This window comes from Rhinatrema bivittatum, chromosome 1 (genome assembly GCF_901001135.1).
Source record: "Rhinatrema bivittatum chromosome 1, aRhiBiv1.1, whole genome shotgun sequence".
Classification (NCBI taxonomy): domain Eukaryota; kingdom Metazoa; phylum Chordata; class Amphibia; order Gymnophiona; family Rhinatrematidae; genus Rhinatrema; species Rhinatrema bivittatum.
This window is the reverse complement of record NC_042615.1, coordinates 226,613,559-226,632,878: the sequence shown is the minus strand read 5'-3', so window position 1 is coordinate 226,632,878 and position 19,320 is coordinate 226,613,559. Positions and strand designations below refer to the sequence as shown.

The 19,320-nt window shown below is 44.7% G+C and overlaps 1 protein-coding gene across 1 annotated transcript in view; it reads right to left on the bottom strand.

Annotated features, from left to right (window-relative positions):
• POLN (DNA polymerase nu) overlaps positions 1-19,320 on the bottom strand; it is a 419,903-nt gene that overhangs the window by 387,158 nt on the left and 13,425 nt on the right. The gene's annotated exons all lie outside the window — the stretch shown is intronic.

Genomic DNA, 19,320 nt, shown 5'->3' with positions numbered 1-19,320 from the left:
CATGCATGCAATGAGGGAGGGGGGCAGTGTAAAACCACCTGGATCAGCCTATTTGACTGACCTGGGGATGGTAGCAATCCTATCTTTTTTTTTTTTTTTTTAATATATTTATTAGAATTTTTGTATATCATAACACTCCAAATGTCAAACTTACAAGCTCTAACAAGAACAGAACTTCCCCTTCCTCCCCCCTCCCACCCTCGTTAGTGAGTCCAATTGTCAAACAGGTGCAAAGGGAAAAAATAAAAAGTAAAAAAGTAAAAAAAAAGAAAAAAGTTCTTTATTCTGGTGTCCAAAGGGGGCCGGCACGGGCATTATCCCACTGTGTCTTGTCCACGAGAGTGACTTCCCAGTGATCAGTCCGGTTGTTGAGTGGTGGCGCTCAATCTTTTCCAGGGGTCTCTGCAGACGCTGCTACGAGGAGTAAGGTAAGCTGTAAAAGCTGCCCATGTCTGAAAGGTATGTACCAATCTCTTTGGCATAGTCAGGGTGAGAATAGCGTGTTCCATGGAGCACAATCGCACCAGACTTTTAAACCATATCTCATGACTGGGACTATTAGGGTTGAGCCATTGTTTCAGAATAGTCTGTTTGCCCACCAAACCAGCTTTAAGTAAAAATAGGGTTTCCGTAGGGGATAGGTGTGGGTAAGAGGTTTCAGCAACCCCAAAAAGCCAGAGGTTTGGGTTGGGAGCCAACTTCCTCTTCAACAGGGCAGAACACGTACTGCACACCTTCCTCCAGAAATGGAAAACAGGCACACAATCCCAGAAGCAATGGAAGAAGGTACTCTCGGGATGCGCACATTTGGAGCATTGGGGGGATGATGAGGATTTCATTTGGTAGGTCCGGAGGGGCGTGATATAACTTTGCCAAAGAAATTTGTACTATGTTTCTTGCAAAAGTACATTTTCTGAAATGACCGGCACAGCTGTAAAACATTTATGAAATTCTGCAAAAGACAATACAAAAAGATCCCATTTCGTCCAGCTATTGTACAAAGGGGTCAAAAGTTGGGAGTCAGACAAACCCAGCACTTCCTTATAGTAGTAAGATACAGTGGTTTTTCCTCGTCCACCCATTTGTACTATGTCCCTCAGTTTTTGAGTTTCTGGAGTCCCTCTTAGTGAAGGTTGCATGGACTGTATAAAGTGAGTAACTTGGCGGTACGCGTATAGGTCCGATGCTGGCAGTGTATAAGTGTGTTGCAGTGTAGAAAAGGGGGGTAGGGTCCCCGTCACGTCGTCCTGCAAATCATATATATATGTCAGTCCCAGTTGTTTCCAGCGGGAGAAGACACCACTCTCATTTCCTGGGGAAAATAAATCATGGCCTGTGATTGTAAGGAACGGGGTTAAAGGAGTTGGGACCCGTCCCAGCTTGCATAGTAAATGCCGGGCTCTCCTGCAGGTGCATAAAAGGTCCTGTGAATTTATATGAGGAGGAACTAGCCATGAAGGAAGCTGTAACAGCGGGTTGAGGGACGGTACTCCATACCATTCCAGTAAGCATGCATATGGGGTCACTGATGACAGAGCATATAACCAACCCCGAACTAGCCGAATACTGCAGGCTAAATTGTAAAGCATCAAGTTTGGGCATCCCAGGCCCCCTTTTTCCTTTGGGCTTTGTAAGACATGGAGAGATATCCGAGCTCGCTTTCCTTGCCAGAAAAACGAGCGTAAAGCTTGGTTAATCTTTTGGTGGTCTACCTTAGAAATCCAGAGTGGGGCTAAATTGAAGTATGTATAACCACTTAGGTACCCAAGACCATCTTGAAAAGCTGTACCCGTCCTACCAGTGACAGGGGGAGGGGTATCCATCTTCGTAAAGTGGCCAGGGTGTGAGTTAGTAAAGGCTGTACATTTACCTTGTAGAAATCCCCCACCTTTGTCGGGATATGTATACCTAAATATTTTAAAGTGTCCTGCGTCCATCGAAGGGGAAAACTACCCTGCCAATGGGGTTTCAGAGTGCCCTTCACGTCCAGGGCCTCTGATTTGTCACGATTTATCCGAAGGCCTGCAAAAAGGCCAAACTGAGTTTGGAGGTCAAGCACCACTGGAAGCGATAGATGGGGTTGGGTGAGGAAAACCAAAAGGTCATCTGCAAAGGAAGCTATTTTAAATATGTGGTGGGGGCCGCCAAATCCTTTCACCATTCAATATTCATCAATTCTCCTTAAGAGGGGGTCCAAGGATAATAAATAAAGTAATGGGGAGAGGGGGCAGCCCTGCCTCACGCCTCTTTGGATTCACACTACATTCGATAGACATCCATTCACTAGGATGCGGGATACAGGGTTGTTGTATAGTAGGGATATATATTGTAAAAAATCCCCCCTAATACCGAAACGTTGTAAAATTGAGAAAAGATACCGCCAGTCGACCCTATCGAAGGCCTTTTCTGAGTCAAAGCCAATGATAAGTGCTGGGATATTTTGGTGTTGACAGATAGTCATTGCAGTAAGCAATTTTGTGATATTCTTATTCGGTTTTCGGTTCTTGACAAAGCCCGCTTGGTGTGCTGAGACTAAGCTTGGAAGTAAAATGTTTAATCGGTCCGCCAGGGTTTTAGCCAGTATTTTGTAATCACAATTTAACAAGGAGATGGGTCTGTATGTTGAGGGGCTGGTGAGGTCTTTCCCAGGTTTAGGAAGAACAATAATGTGGGTATCAGTGAAAGAGCCAGGAAAGCTCTTCCTCACCAGCCCTTCCTTATAGTAATTTGTTAAGGGAGTCGAAACATAGGGTGAGAGAATTTTGTAGAACTCGTAGGAAAACCCATCTGGGCCCGGGGACTTTCCCGGGTGGGACGCAGCTATGATTTGTGAGATTTCATAGGTTTGCAGTGGCCTATTTAAAAAACCAAGTTGGGAGGCCGAAAGTGTTGGGAGGTTCAGCTCTCGAAGAAAAGCCTCCTCCTCTCTCTCTCCGCCTAAGACATCTGCTGTGTATAGTGTCTTATAAAACTGCTGAAAAACTTCACTAATTTCCGTGCCGTTTGATGCAGTCTTTCCCAAGGGCGTTCTTAAGCTGGGAACGAAGGATTTTTGTTGTCGGGGCTTTACTAAATTTGCCAGCAATCTGCCTGATTTATTTCCAAATTTAAAAAAGGATTGTTGACCTTTCTGGATGTAGAATTGGGCCCTGGTGTCCAAAAGGGTATTTATTTATTTATTTATTTATTTTTAGTTTTTATATACCGATGATCCTGTATACTATACATATCACACCGGTTTACAGGGAAATAAAACTGTCGCCTCTTGGGCGGTTTACATTGAAACAAAATAACAAATAGCATAAAGGAGCATAAAGGAACTTAGAGGAGCTTACAGGGAAACAATCATGTCTAGTTAAATTACGATAACGAACTAATCAGAAACCTAAGTACAGGACAGGATGGTGGGTCAAAGACTATACAGATATTGTATTCTTCCGGCTCTTAGTTCTCCGGGAATGCTTGTGCGAAAAACCAGGTCTTTAGCTTCTTTTTGAATGTAATATGGCAAGTTTCAAGGCGAAGGTCCGGAGGGAGCGAATTCCAGAGTGTGGGACCCGCTGTGGATAGTGCGCGTTTCCTCAGGGAGGTTTTCGCCGGCTGAGTGAGTAGCATGTTCCTGTACGCTCTTCTAGTCGGTCTCTTGGAGATGTGTAGCTGGAGTTGAAAAGTTAGGTTGAGAGGAGAGATGTTATGTAGGGCCTTGTGTATCATCATAATGGTTTTAAAGTGAATTCTGTATTTAATCGGTAGCCAATGAAGGTGCTGGAGGATGGGGGTGATATGATCCCTTTTTTTGGTGTTTGTGAGAATTCTGGCCATAGCGTTCAGGACCATCTGAAGTGATTTGGTGGTGCTAGCGGGAAGGCCCAGGAGGAGTGAGTTGCAGTAGTCCAGTTTCGGGAGTATGATGGATTGTAGAACCAGGCGGAAGTCTCTGTAGAGTAGTAGTGGTTTTAATTTTTTTAATACTTGCAATTTAAAGAAGCATTCTTTTGTGGTGTTGTTTACGAACTTGTTGAGGCTGAGTCTGTTATCTAGGAGTACACCCAGGTCTCTTGTGGCGAAGTGAGGTCCATGGAGGTGATAGGACATTGGTTGGCAGTTGGAGTGATGGGTGGGACATAGTTTTCAGGAGCTATAAGGAGGATTTCAGTTTTGTTTGTGTTTAGAACCAGGTTGAGACTGGCGAGTAGGTTGTTGATTGCTGAGAGGCAGTTATTCCAATATGACATAGTTTTGTGTAGAGATTCCGCTATAGGGATGAGTATTTGTATGTCATCCGCGTATAGGAAGTGAATTAGCTTGAGGTTGGTAAGTAGGTGACAGAGAGGGAGAAGATAGATATTGAAAAGAGTGGGTGAAAGGGATGATCCTTGCGGTACCCCCATCTTAGATTCAATGGGGTGAGACTCTTTGTTATTTATCTTGACCTTGTAAAACCTGTTTTCAAGAAACGATTTGAACCAGTTGAACGCTGATCCTGTGATGCCAATGTCATTTAGACGCTGGAGTAGGCATGAGTGATTCACGGTGTCAAATGCTGAGGAGAGATCCAGAAGTGCGAGGAGGCAAGGTTGACCTTTTTCCATATTAAAGAGAATAGTGTCTGATAGTGAGGCTATTAGCGATTCAGTGTTCCGGGTCTTACGGAAACCAAATTGGTTTGTGGTAAGGATGTTGTTTTCGTCTAAGAATTCTGAAAGTTGTCTGTTTACAATTTTTTCCATAATTTTGGCAATCATTGGAAGGTTTACTATGGGTCTGAAGTTGGCTGGGTCTGCGGTGGGAAGGTTGGGTTTTTTGAGGAGGGGCTTGAGCATTGCCAACTTGAGTTGGTTAGGGACATGGCCTTGAGCGAGCGAGCAGTTAATGATGTCTGCAACGGGTTTAGCAATGATATTAGTGATGGATTTAAGCGACCCAGCACACTATAGAACTCGGCTCTGGTGTTATCTGTATTTTGTTGCAATAGTTTTTTCTTAGCACTCTGGAATAAGGTTTCTAGGTGAAGGATAGATTGATTTAGCTGTTTATGGCGCTTGTGGACATAGGAGATAATTGCCCCTCGGAGGACTGCTTTCGCAGCCTCCCAGTATAAAAATGGGTTTTCCTCATGCTGTTTGTTATTTATCGCATAATCCCTCCAACTATCCTTGATATATCTCTGAAATTGAACATCTTCCTTAAGGAAAGATGGGGAGCGCACAATTGGGTTTGGTGTGAGGGTGTCTGGGCTCGTATTTGTATGGAAATCGGGGTATGGTCTGAGACAGCTAAAAGTTCAATAGTGGCATTAGTTACTGCAAAACAATTTTGTGTAGAAGTCAAGATGTAATCTATTTGTGACATAGTACCATGCGCTCTCGAGATATGTATGTAAATCCTTTTCATTTGGATGGAGGATTCTCCATACATCCAAAAGGTCCAAGTGTTTACAAAGATAACTGACTCCTATTGTTCTCTGACTCAAAGGTCTCGGCTGGGGAGGGCTTTTATCCATAGAAGAGTCATGTACACAATTCAGGTCCCCCACCACATATAGTGTTCCCTGGGTATGGAGGTGCAACATGTTACAGATATTCACGAAAAACTCATGTTTCTAGGCATTCGGGGCATATACATTGCATATAGTGATTGGTCGGTTGCTCCAGGTACCTAGTACAATAAGATAACGTCCCTCAGGGTCCAGGATAGTCCGGGAGACCTGAAAATTCGTAGACTTGTTGATTAAGACAGCTACCCCACCTTTTCGGTGGAGAGCCTCCACATAAAAGCAGCCTCCCACCCATTCCTGGTGGAGCTTTTTGCTCTCAAGGGCAGTGAGATGTGTCTCTTGAATACAGGCCACGTCAGCATGTAATCTTTTAAGGTGAGACAACACCTTTTTCCTCTTCACTGGAGTTCCTAAACCATTGACGTTCCAAGAGATTAGGTTAAACATTGGGGTGAGGGATAAAGTGGGTCACCAAACCTTCCTCAGAAATATGAAGGTGCGAGAAGGCCCCTAGCTCAGCCCTCCCCCGCCTCGCTCCTCCCCTACGGTGGTGCCACAGCCAGCTTTTGCATACAGAAACTCCAAATGCAATAAAATAGACACTCATGCCTTGCGTTTAGCCGTTCCAATAGAAGGAGTCATAAACCGTGAAAACCAGAATAAAAGGTGAAAATACTAGAACAATACCATACCTTAGCACCCGTTTGGAATGTGAGAAAATCCTTGAGAAAACTCCCCTCCCCCCTCTCCCCCCACCCTCTCCCTTCCCCTCCCACCTCTTCCACCCAATTCCATTCAAAACCCCCATATCCAAAGAAAATGGGGGGGATGGGGATCCGAATGATGTGTCCAGGGTCCGCACTCCCCAAAAGGGTTTTTGAGAAAGACACCCTTGCACAGAAAAATAAAATATGAAGAAAATAAAAAAACCGCCAAGTCTGGCCTCAGGCTGTGTTCTATGATCGCTTTCTGTGGAGTCCTCATGTAATGTCTTTGCAGTCAAAAAGTTGCTGCGCGGGTCTAGCATAATGAAAACCTCCCAATGGAACAAATAAAAGCCTCCGATTGCACAGAGCTTCCTGCGATTTTCTCTTTTGCTCTTTTTTTTTTTTCCTTTCTGCTCTCCTTTTCCCATGGTTGGCCGCATAATAACAGGAATTTTAAAAGAACGTCTGCCATTAAAGCTTTTTTTTTTTTTTTTTTTGAGTCCAGAGTCGGGGCTCACCTAATACGGCTGTTTCTCCGTTCCTTTGGCTAGAAAAGGAAGTAAAGTCAATGAAACACTGACCTCTTTTCAAAGAGGAGGAGAAAAGCAGAAACACTAGTAAAACAAAACAACACGAGGGGGTTTCATCCGTGCTGACCCGTCTGATACTCTCATTCCCCTCAACCTACAGCCGGGTTCCAGCTAAGCTCCGGAGCAACGGTCTCCCGGGCCTATCAAAAACAGGCCGAGAGAAAAAGACAACAAAGAGATTTTTGGTTGTGCTTTGCTTTTTTCTGTTCTCCATAAATCTGGTTGTGGAATTCATTTTCTGGCGTCCACAGTGTTTAGAAAGGTTTGTGCCGCTGCAGGGGTGTCAAAAAAGTGATTCTTCTCTGCCAGCCAAATTCGTAGTTTCGCCGGGAAGAGTAAAGAAAATCGAATCCCCCGCTGATGCAACGTGGAGCAGACCAGAGAAAAGTTCCGCCGTGCCTCTGAAACTGTTGCCGAAAAATCCTGAAATATACGGATGGTATGGCCCTGATAAAGGAACTTGGGTTTGGCTCACGAGGCCCTCCAAATTTCAGCTTTATGGGCTGAGTTCAAAATCTTGGCGATGATCTGCCTCGGACGATTTTGGTCTGGTTTCTGGGCTCCCAGGCGGTGGGCCCGTTCTACCACCAACTTTCCCTGTAAGTGTGGGAGCATTAAGGACTCCGGCAGCCAGCTTTCTAGCACTGTACACAGTGTTTTTTCTTCTATTCCCTCGGGAAAACCCAAAAAGCGTAAATTGTCTCTTCTTGCTCTATTTTCAAGTTCGTCTACTTTGGACTGTAAATCTTTTATTTTTTTGTCTCGATCCGCCATTTTTCCTTCATTTTGGGTTGCCTCATCCTCTAGCAGAGAGATCCTGTTTTCTATATGGTCTTTTTGTGGGAGCATATCTGTTAAGGTTTCCTTCACTTCCCCCAATTGGGAGGTAATCTGTTGTAGTTTTTCATCTAAGGCTTCCCGAATCGCCTCTTTTATTTCCCCGATTGAAAGTGCTGGGGGGGAGGGGGAGTGCTCACCATCTCTGACGGTCACCATTTTGGAATCGCTGGCCTTCGGTTTATCTCTCTCTCTTTTTCCGCTCTTTGATGCCATCGATGGGGAAACTTTTTGCATATAATTGGTGATGGACATAGGCTCTCTGCAGTAAGGTGGTCAGCACCCCGATGGCGAGTTTTTTATCACGTGGATGGGCCGTGATAGTGGGGGTGGGCCCTGGAGCCAGTGAGAAAACGTCCTCCCGGCTCACCACATCACGTGATCCCCCGCAATCCTATCTTTTATCTGCCTTTCTCTCATTACCTCCCATTTTCCCAGTTTGTAGCGGTCACTCATTTCTCCCAATCCCAACCCTAGTTTATAGCTATCTGTTTCTTTCTCCCCTCATGCTCTGCTCAGCTTCTTAGACTGTAAGTTGTTTTGGACAGGGACTCATCGTTCTTGAACACTAAACACTATTGTAAAGCAGTACATTTATTTTTATTTTATTTTATTTATTTTAAAACATTTATAGCCCACCCTTCCTATATTCAGGATGGGTTACAATATAACATTCACAGCTTTTTAAAACAATGCATCAAGGTGTCACATACAGACAATACTGGATGGTTATTTTGAACTTTTTTTATACCGACATTCATGTGGCAAGATACATATCGTATCGGTTTACAGTGGAACACAATTTTGCAACAAGCATTACATAGAACCAGGGTTACAAGGAACTGGGAAAACAAGGGTAAAAACAGCAGTTAACAATAGAGACATTTAGCAAACAAAGGGACGATTAAGCAAAAAACTGTAAATCAACACTAGAGAATTCTAAAATAAATATAAATAAATATCAGTGCAATAATAGGCCTGTGAAAGATGGTCATGGAAATGTTCGAAGTGGTATGTTATTGGTAATGTTCATCTGGTTATGGAGAAGCTTGTTGGAGTATGGAAATGCTTGTTTGAAAAGCCAGGATTTGAGGGGTTTTTTTAACGTCAATGGGCATGGTTCTTGCCGGAGATCTGGTGGAAGAGCATTCCATTGAGAGGGCCCCGCGGTGGATAGGGCATGTTTCCTTAGGGCTGTCTTTACTGGGGGGGGGGGGGGGCATAGAGAGTGCCTTTGTAAGCAGATCTAATCGGTCTGGAGGATTCATGGAGACGTAGAGGTAAGTTAAGATCAAGAGGTGTTAGATTGTGCATGACTTTGTAGATTATCATAAGGACTTTGTAGAGAATTCTAAATTTGATGGGATGCCAGTGTAGGTTGCGAAGTATGGGCGTGATGTGCTCTCTTCTATTGGTATTGGACAGGATCCTAGCGGCGGAATTCTGTACCATTTGCAGGGGTCTGATAGTGTTTGCTGGGAGACCTAAGAGGAGCGAATTACAGTAGTCGATTTTTGAAAAGATGATCGATTGAAGCACCGTGTGGTAGTCGTGGAAATGGAGGAGGGGTTTCAACTTTTTCAGTACTTGAAGTTTGAAGAAACAGTCTTTTGTGGTTGTATTGATAAATTTTTTTAAGTTAAATTGATTGTCAAGATTAACACCAAGATCTCTGACATGCGGAGATAAATTGATTTGAGAAGAGATTGGTGTTTTGTTTAGTCCATACTTGTCGTCATGTGATATGATAAGGATCTCCATCTTATTGGTGTTAAGGACAAGGTTAAGGCTAGTGAGGAGGTGGTTGATTGATTGAAGGCAAGTGTTCCAGAAGCTAAGGGTTTTGGAGAGGGATTCCTTGATAGGGATTAGTACCTGCACGTCGTCAGCTTATATTTGGGTGTTAGATTTGTTAGAAGCTGGCAGAGCGGAAGAAGGTAAATGTTGAAGAGGGTTGAAGAGAGGGATGAACCTTGAGGGACTCCCAAGGAGGAGCTGACGGGGTGGGATTCTTTGTTGTTAACTTTGACTTTAAAGCTTCTGTTACTAAGGAAAGATTTGAACCAGCTGTGTGCCGTCCCAATGATACCAATGTCCGTGAGGCGGTCTAATAGTATTGCGTGGTTCACTGTGTTGAATGCCGCAGAAAGATCAAGAAGAGCAAGGAGGTATGGTTGTTTTTTTTCTAGGCTGAGGATGATAGAGTCTGAGAGTGAGATTAATAGTGATTCTGTATTTGGTGATTTTCGGAATCCGAACTGTGCTGGGGCTAGAATTTTGTGCAATTCCAGATATTCAGAGAGTTGCTTGTTGACGATTTTTTCTAGAAGTTTCGCAATAAATGGTAGGTTAGCTATCGGACGGAAGTTGGCGGGATCTGCTGGAGACAAGTTTGGTTTTTTTAGCAGTGGTTTGAGTATCGCGATCTTGAGGGCGTCTGGTACTTGCCCTTGAGCCAGAGAACAATTAATGATTTCTGAAATAGGCTTTGCAACGATTTTTGGAATGGAGATGAGGAGATTTGATGGTATTGGGTCCGAAGGATGAGAGGATGGCTTGAGCTTCTTGAGCAAGATTTCAATCTCCAGAGAAAAAGTTGGCTCGAACGATTCAGATCTGGAGTTTTGCTGAATAGTGGTGTTATAAGGGAGATGTGAATGGTTATTGTTAGCAATAAGCGGCGCTACCAGGTTGGAGATTTTTTTTATCGAAGTAAGCAGCTAGTTCTGTAGCTTTGGTTTCAGTTTGGTCATCGGGAATAGTTGGTGGGGCAGTTTTTGTAAGGGATGAGACGTACGAGAATAGGGCTTTGGAGTCAAAGATGAAGTGGTGGATCTTTTGGGCGAAGACATCTCTCTTAGTACGGAGGATCGTATTCCTGTAACGGTGCATGGTATCTTTGTAGGCGGCCTGCGTCTCTGAGGACGGGTTTTTTCGCCATCTGTGTTCTTTGCTTCTTAGAACTTGTTTTAGGGATTTCAATTGCGGTGTGAACCAGGGTTTTCTGTTGTCAGGGTTTGGGTGTATTACTTTAGTAATTGTAGGACAGGTAAGATTGGCTACTTTATTGGTTATCTTGAACCAAGAAGTGGTGGCTGCCTCAGCATCTGCGAGATCAAGGTTTTAGATGGTGACAAATAGTCAAAAAATATTAGACATGAGATTAGTCATTAAAAGCAAGTTTAAATAAAAAGGTTTTTAAAGCTTTTTTTTTTAAACATAGGATCTTTTAAATTTCTCAGTTTGTTTGGTAATGAATTCCAGTGGCACTATCAAAAGGATAGTCATTATTAAGTCTCTCTCCCGTTTCACTCTCTGCCTAGCTTCTTACATTGTAAGCTCTTTGGTACAGAGCCTCTTTCCTTACCAATTGCCCAGCATCTCTCCCTCCCCCTGCCATGCTCTTCCCACATTGCCCAGCATCTAACTCTTTCTACCCACTCTCAGCATCACCCTCCCCTTATCTCCCTCCGTCCTCCCAAACTAGCTGATCTATCATACTCCCTAATCCCAAATCTTTCCTCCAGTGATGGTTCCTAGTTCAGTAGAACACTGCCTCAGTCTCTCCTTCAATGGCTCTGTCTCTGTGTAGGCTCCTTTGGAGGCAGTGGTATCAGCAAGAGTCCAGAGCTCCCAGCTCCTGCATGTGGCAGCAAGTAGGCTTACCATAAATATTTTTTCCATAGATAACAGGATGAATTAGCCATGTCATGTGGATGATGTCATACAGCCACACCTAACAGATTTGTCTCTTCTAGCTAGTAGAGCTTTGAGCTCTACTGAGCGAGCATGTGTGGGAATTCCCACATGGACATTCCCTCGTGAGCCTCCTCAGTTGATATCAGAGCTAATCATAACTAGATCTAAAGGACAAAATCTTCCAAGATAGAAATCTGAGACACACCATAGCCATAGGATTAAAGTGAGAGTTCATTAAAGCATTAAGTACTATATTAAACTCCCACTAATTGGAGGTTCCTTAACTGGAGAGTGTAACCAAAGGAGTCCTTTGATGAACCTTGCTACTATGGGATGTTGCAAAACTGCCTTCTAACTGGTTATGCTATGCTGCAGTAGCATTTAAATGAACTCTTATAGAATTCAATTTCAGTTGAGGTTCTGAAAGGCTAAGAAAGTATTAAAGTACCTCTGAAATAGAACAATCAAAGAGATCAATATTATTGTTTGTACACCCAGTGGAGAACTTCTTCCATTTAAACTTATATGATCTTCTAGTGGATGTTTTCCGTATTGCTAGTAGCACTTCTCTTACTTTTGAAGGGCATGGTAAATTCTGTATTACTCAGCTTTCAATATCCATTCTGCAAGAGCCAGAGTCTGTAGATCGGGATGGAGGAGAGAGTCATTGCTCTGAGTCATTAACATTTGAAATCCTGGAAGATGTTTAGGTGTACTGCTAACCATTGAAGCCATGGGAACCGCATTTGCCACCTCCAAAAAGGAGCTATCAGTATCTTTTTGCCTTGTCTCTTCTTAGTTTCACAGTTGTGTTGTGTTAGGATTGTGGGCCCTTGTGTTGGGGTGAGGTTGGCACAACCTACAGGGTAAGCCATATAGGACCTCTCTGCCAACTGGCATAACAGATGGTGCAGAGGCTGAGCTGGAGCTTCGCCTGTACCAATCCATTTCCCCTTGGGTTGAGCCTTTGTTTTTTTGGGGGCCAGCAAGTCTTAGGTGGCAATCTCTGTGAAGCTGATAGAGAAGATACGGGGCCAGGTGAATGTTGAGAGACCAGGCTATGGTCTGTGGCAGGCAGCAGGTAGCAGTATCGAGAGTCCAGGCTAAGGTCAATTACCTGCAAGCTGTTCAAGGACAGGGTAAAACCGGAGGGACAAAGGCAAGGCTGGACAAGCTGAAGAGATCAAGGCAAGGCTGGGCAGGCTAAAGGGACGAAGGCAAGTCTGGGCAAGCTGAAGAGACAAAGGTAAGGATGGGCAGGCTGAAGGCAAGGCTGGAAGACGCTGAAGCAGCAACTCACACTATCCAAAGATAGACGATCCTTTGCTGAGGCATCTTAGGGTTGCACAGTCAGGGTTTAAGTACCAGGCCGTGTGATCTCAGCAGAGAGCATGAGTGGACTGAGCTCCCGCTGAAGGGCCTTTATGTGTCAGTGTGTACCATGTGTATGCACCTAGGAGGCAGTCCCAACACAGAGGGTGGTGGGTTTCCTAGCCATGTGGAGTGGCAGTGAACTTGGCCATGCAGAGTGCCAGTGCCAGGCTGGTCTGGCGGTGTCAGCTGAGTGAGCCAGAAAACGTAACAGTAGCGAGCCTCCTAAGGCCCCTCCTCAAGGTTCCAAAATGGGAGAGGTGGAACAACTGTGGGCGAAACTAAAAGGAGTGATCACAAAGGCAACTAATCTTTACGTTAGAAAAATAAACAAAAGCAAGAGAAATAGGAAACCAATCTGGTTCTCAAAGGAGGTGGCTGATAATATAAAAAACTTGGGTTTGGAGGGAAATTACCTGTGGAAGTTGTTTATTAGACGTGGTGTTTGGAAATTAGTGGTGGGATCTCAATGTTTTCCTCTTGGCTAAAGTGCTTCCAGGTGATGTGATACTCTAGTTTGTTCCGCCTCCTGTGAGAATCCAAGATCTCTTCTACTTTAAATTGTGTGTCTTCTTCCACTGTCACATCCGAGGGTGTGGGAGTCTTTCTGAAGGGCCAGGAAAGGATCAATGGTTTCAGTAAAGAGACGTAGAATATGTTATGAATCCTTAGTGTATTGGGAAGCTTCAACTGGTAAGTAACAGGACCCACTTGCCATTGGATGGGATCGGATTCAATGAATCGTAAAGCTAGTCAAAGTGAGGGTACCCAGAGACAGAGATGCTGGGTGTTCAGCCATACCAGATTGCCCCCCTTTGAACTGTGGTGCTGGTCGACGTTTGGTGTTTTAAACTTCAAAAATACGGACTTTGCTGAAATGGGAAAATTCCTGGAGATGGAACTTGAAGACTGGAGAAAATGGGAGAGGTGGAACAACTGTGGGCCAAACTAAAAGGAGCGATCACAAAGGCAACTAATCTTTACGTTAGAAAAATAAACAAAAGCAAGAGAAATAGGAAACCAATCTGGTTCTCAAAGGAGGTGGCTGATAATATAAAAATAAAAAGAACAGCATTCGAGAAATATAAAGGATCCCATAAAGAGGAACATAGGGAAGAATATCTGGTTAAACTGAGAGAGATGAAGAAAGTAATCAGGAAAGCAAAATGTCTGGCAGAAGAAAGAATTGCCAAAGAGGTAAAGAGATGTGACAAAACTTTTTTCAGATACATCAGAGAAAGGAGAAAGGTCCAAAGTTGCAGAGTGAAACTGAAAGGTGAAAAGGATCAATGTGTGGAAAGAGACCAAGAAAAGGCAGAAATATTAAACAAATACTTCTGTTCAGTGTTCACTAAGGAAGACCCTGAGGAAGGATCGTCACTGGTTAATAAGGCTGTCAATGGGGATGATTTGAAGAAACCCTGTTTATGGAAGAGAAGGTATGGAAACAGGTAGGAAAACTGAAAGCCATGGGGCCTGATGAGATTCATCCGAGGATACTTAGGGAGCTCAGAGATGTGCTGGGGGGGTCCGTTGAGTGATCTGTTCAATAGATCCCTGGAAACAGAAGTGGTGCCGAGTGACTTGAGAAGAGCGGTGGTGATCCCATTTCACAAGAGTGGGAGCCAAGAAGAGGCTGGAAATTACAGGCCAGTTAGCCTCGTCTCAGTGGTGGGAAAATTAATGGAGACTCTGCTGAAAGAATGGATAGTAAACTACCTACAATATGGTGGCTTGCTTGATTCGCATCAGCATGGATTCACCAGGGATAGGTCCTGTTGTCGAATCTGATTGATTTCCTCAATGGGTGACTAGAGAATTGGATCAGGGAAGCACGCTTGATGTGATTTACTTGGATTTTAGTAAAGCCTTTGATACGGTCCCACATAAAAGATTCGTGAACAAAATGAGAAGCTTGGGAGTGAATGCTAAGGTGGTGGCATGGATTACAAACTGGTTGATGGATAGAAGTCAGAGTGTGATGGTAAATGTTACCTACTCTGAAGAGAGAATGGTATTAAGTGGAGTGCTGCAGGGATCATGTTGGGACCGGTTCTGTTCAACGTCTTTGTGAGCAATATTGTGGAAGGGATAGAAGGTAAAGTTTGTCTATTTGCGGATGATACTAAGACCTGCAACAGAGTTGACACGCCGGAAGGAGTGGAGAGAATGAAACATGATTTAAGGAAGCTTGAAGAGTGGTTGAAGATATGCACTGGGATTTAATGCCAAGAAGTGCAGAGTCATTTATCTGGGACGTCGTAATCCGAAGGAACTGTATGCAATAGGGGATGAAGCGCTGCTGTGCACAGAACAGGAGAGAGACCTTGGGGTGATGGTGTCTAGTGATCTAAAGATGGCAAAGCAATGTGATAAGACGATAGCTAAAGCTAGAAGAATGCTGGACTGCATAGAGAGAGGAATATCTAGTGAAAAAAAGGAAGACATAATCCCCTTGTCATTCCTTGGTGAGGCCTCACCTGGAGTACTGTGTTCAATTCTGGAGACCATATCTCAAAAGGGACAGAGACAGGTTGGAGGCGGGCCAGAGAAGAGTGACACAAATGGTGAGAGGTCTTCATCAAATGACTTAAGAGGAGAGGTTGAAAGACCTAAATATGTATACCCTGGAGGAGAAGAGGAGCAGAGGAGATATGATACAGACCTTCAGATATCTGAAAAGTTTTAATGATGCATGATCAACAACAAACCTTTTCCACTGGAATGAATCCAATAGAACCAGGGGTCATGAAATGAAACTCCAGGGAGGATGATTCCGAAGCAGTGTCAAGAAATATTTCTTCAAGGAGAGGTTGGTGGACACCTGGAATGCCCTGCCAGAGGAGGTCGTGAAGGCAAAAATGGTGCAATATTTCAAAAGGACATGGGATAAACACTGTGGATATCTAAAGGCAAGGGGGAGAGGAATGAAGTAAGGCATGAGGGTATCTTGTGGTGTGGCGAATACTACCCTTAACAAATAAGTCATCTTATGGGGGTAACTTACTGGTGTGGCAGATACTATCTGTGGCAAATAGACTTCAAAATGTGATGCACTCCATCATTGCTCGCTCCTTCAACGACAGGGGGAAAAGAGGAAAGGAGGAATTGGATTCAGACAACAACAACCAACAAAAGCATTGAACTGTACAGTCTGGAAAAACACATGAGCATGGGGGTAACTTGCTTAGTGGGGGTAACTTGCTTGATGTGGCAGTTACGACCCTTAATCAAAAGTCTGATACTACACTTCTGATGCAACTCCAACATTGCACATTGCTCTCTGATTCAACAGCGGAGGAGGAGGGAAACTGGTCTCAAACTGTAACCAAAAAGAACACTGCCCTTGGCGGTCTGAGTAACTGAAAGGTATGGGAAACTGATAACTATGAGAGCTTGCTGGGCAGACTGGATGGGCCGTAAGGTCCTTTTCTGTCATCACTTTCTATTTTTCTATGGTTTCTATGTCTCTATGTCTTTGTATGTCTTGTCTCGGGAAACTGCCCATAATATTAGTTGGGTGGTCTGAGTCCAGAGATTGTGGAGCTCCTTGGCTGTGAGGCAGGCTGCTGGGCAATCCATGGTGAGAGGTAGCGGGAGCGGTACCCGTCGGTGTTTTCCATACACAGTCTGAAATGGAGAGGAGCCAGTGGCACTGCTTACATGGTTGTTAGGGGAAAATGTGATGGGACAGTAGGAAGGCCCAATCATCTTATCTTCTGTTGACATACAACCTGAGGAAAGCCTTGAGGACCTGGTTGATCCTTTCAGTCTGCCCATTGTCCTGGGGATAGTAAGCAGTAGTGAATTCCAGAAAGATGCCAAATTTTCGGCAGAGAGTCTTCCAATAGCAGGCTGCAAATGTAATACCTCTGTCAGACAGAATATGGGATGGTAGGCCATGCAATTGAAAAACATGTCTGATGAAGAGGCAACCAGTTCAGGAGCCGAGGGTAGCCCAGCGAGAGGAACAAAGTGAACCATTTTTGACAATCTATCCACTATGACCCATATCACAGTGGAGCCCTATGAGAAAGGAAGGTCCACAAACAAGTCTGTGGATATGTGGGTCCAGGGTTCCCCTGGGGGCTGGCAACAGTAGTAACAATCCCCAGGGTCAGGCACAATCAGTTTTATTCTGCATGCAGGTTGGACAGGAACTCACATTGTCCTTTACATCTTTCTTGAAGTGTGGCTACCAATAGTGGCGCTGAAGGAGGTTGAGTGTCAGGCCACTCCAAGGTATCCTGCCATGTGAGAGTCTTGCGCCCACTTCAACACTTTTTCCCACAGCCTCTTGGAGGCGTCCATTTTCCCTGCAAGGACAGAAGTGACTGAGGCAAGGATAATCCTTGCAGGGTGATGATATGTCGTGGGGACTCTATTGTATCTTCGGTTAGGATCGGGTCGGGTCTTGGCGCGCCAGGAGCCCGCTGGGGCGCGTGGATTTATGTCTCCCTCCGGGAGGCGTAAATCCATGGATAAAGGTAGGGGGGGGTTTGGATGGGGCCGGGGGGGGGGGGGGTGGGTTGGGTGGGGGAGGGGAAGGTGAGGGGAGGGTGAAAGAAGGTTCCCTCCGAGGCCGCTCCGATTTCGGAGCGGCCTCGGAGGGAACGGAGGCAGGCTGCGCGGCTCGGCGCGCGCCGGCTGCCCAAAATCAGCAGCCTTGTGCGCGCCGATCCAGGATTTTATAAGATACGCGCGTATCTTATAAAATCCAGCTTACTTTTGTTGGCGCCTGGTGCGCCAACAAGGGTACGCGATCACGCTTTTTTAAAAAATCTACCCCTTAGAGAATAGCCACTGCCATTAGCAATGGTAACATGGAATAGACTTAGTTTTTGGGTACTTGCCAGGTTCTTATGGCCTGGATTGGCCACTGTTGGAAACAGGATGCTGGGCTTGATGGACCCTTGGTCTGACCCAGTATGGCATTTTCTTATGTTCTTATGTTCTTAAGGATTGAGACAGCGCATCTGTATGCAGATTTTCTGCTGGTCGATAGCAGATTTCAAAATCAAATCGGGAAAAGAAAAGAGACCAGCGAGCTTGCCTGGGATTAAGTCGCTGGATCTGCAGAAGGTACTCTAAGGTTTTATGATCTGTGCAGATGATGATCTTGTGTTGGGCCCCTTCTAGGAGGTGCCTCCACTGCTCAAGAGCCAGCTTAACCACTAGGAGTTCTCTGTCTTTGATTGCGTAATTCTTTTCTGCTGGGGAGAACTTCCTGGAGAAAATGAACATGGGAGAAGCATTCCTTCTGTGCAATTTTGACTGAGAACAGCCCCAACCCCAAGGGAAGAGACATCTTCCTCGAGCACAAAAGAACGAGAGGGGACAGATGTCATAGACATGGCCCTTGGGTGAAAGCTTGTTTAAGCATCTGGAATGCTTCAACTGCTTCTGAAGTTGAGTTTCTGGTGTCCGCGTCTTTTCATGTTAGGGCAGTGAGTGGTGTTGTGAGGGTGGAGTATTCATGGATGAATTGCTGATAGTAACTGGCAAAGCCAAAAATCTTTGCAGCGCTCGGAGACCAATGGGCTGGAGCCATTCTAGGAGGGCCTTCTGTTTTGCAGGGTCTATGTGTAGGCAGTACTGGAGATGATATATCCCAGGAAGGGTAGTTATTCTTGCTTGAAAAGACATTTTTCCAACTTGGTGTAGAGATGGTGTTCACGTAGACCCTGGAGTATTTATTTCACATGGGATCTATGAGCAGTCAGGGACTTGGAAAAGATAAGGATGTTGTCCAAATAGACTACAATGGAGGAGTATAACAGGTCTCAAAAGATGTTACTCCCCATTTTTTGGAAGACTGCTGGGCCATTGCACCATCTGAAGGGCATTATTAAGTCCCCATAGTGCCCATCTCTAGTATTAAAACCGGTCTTTCACTCATCTCCTTGCTTAATATGGATGAGATTGTATGCTCCTCTGAAATCCAGTTTTGTGAAGACCTTGGCTTCTTGCAGTCAATCAAACAGCTCGTATATCAGCAGTAGAGAATAGCGATCCTTTTTTATAATAGCATTAAGGTCTCTGTAGTCTATACAGGGCTGGAGGGTTCTGTCTTTTTTTGCCACGAAGAAAAAACCCACTCCAGTGGGAGAAAAGGACGTATGAAGCCTCTAGCAAGATTTTTTTGGATATAGTCAATCATGACCTTGGTCTCAGGCTCCAAGACCATTCTTGCCAGAGATGAGTTCAATCCCACAATTATAGGAATGGTTAGGAGGTAATGTTTCAGCCTTCTGCTTGGAAAATACATCTTGATATTCTGCATATTGAGGAGGCAGTCCTGGCTGAGTGACTGCAATGGTCAGATGAACTGGAGGAGTGACAGAGGCAAGGCAAATAGAAGAATAAGCCAGACCCCACCAGGTCAATTCCAGAGAAGAACAGTTGATAGTGGGCTGGTGCTTTTGAAGCCAAGGAAATCCCAGAATTATAGGGTTGTCTGCCTGAGGAATAACATAGAAGATGATCATCTCAGAGTGCAGAAGACCCGTATAGAGGGTCAGAGGAACTGTACTCTCTGTGAGCTGCCCCGAGAAGGGGTTTCCGTAGACAGAAGATGGTGAGCGTTTGACTCAGAGGTACGGTGGGTATGGCATGGTGC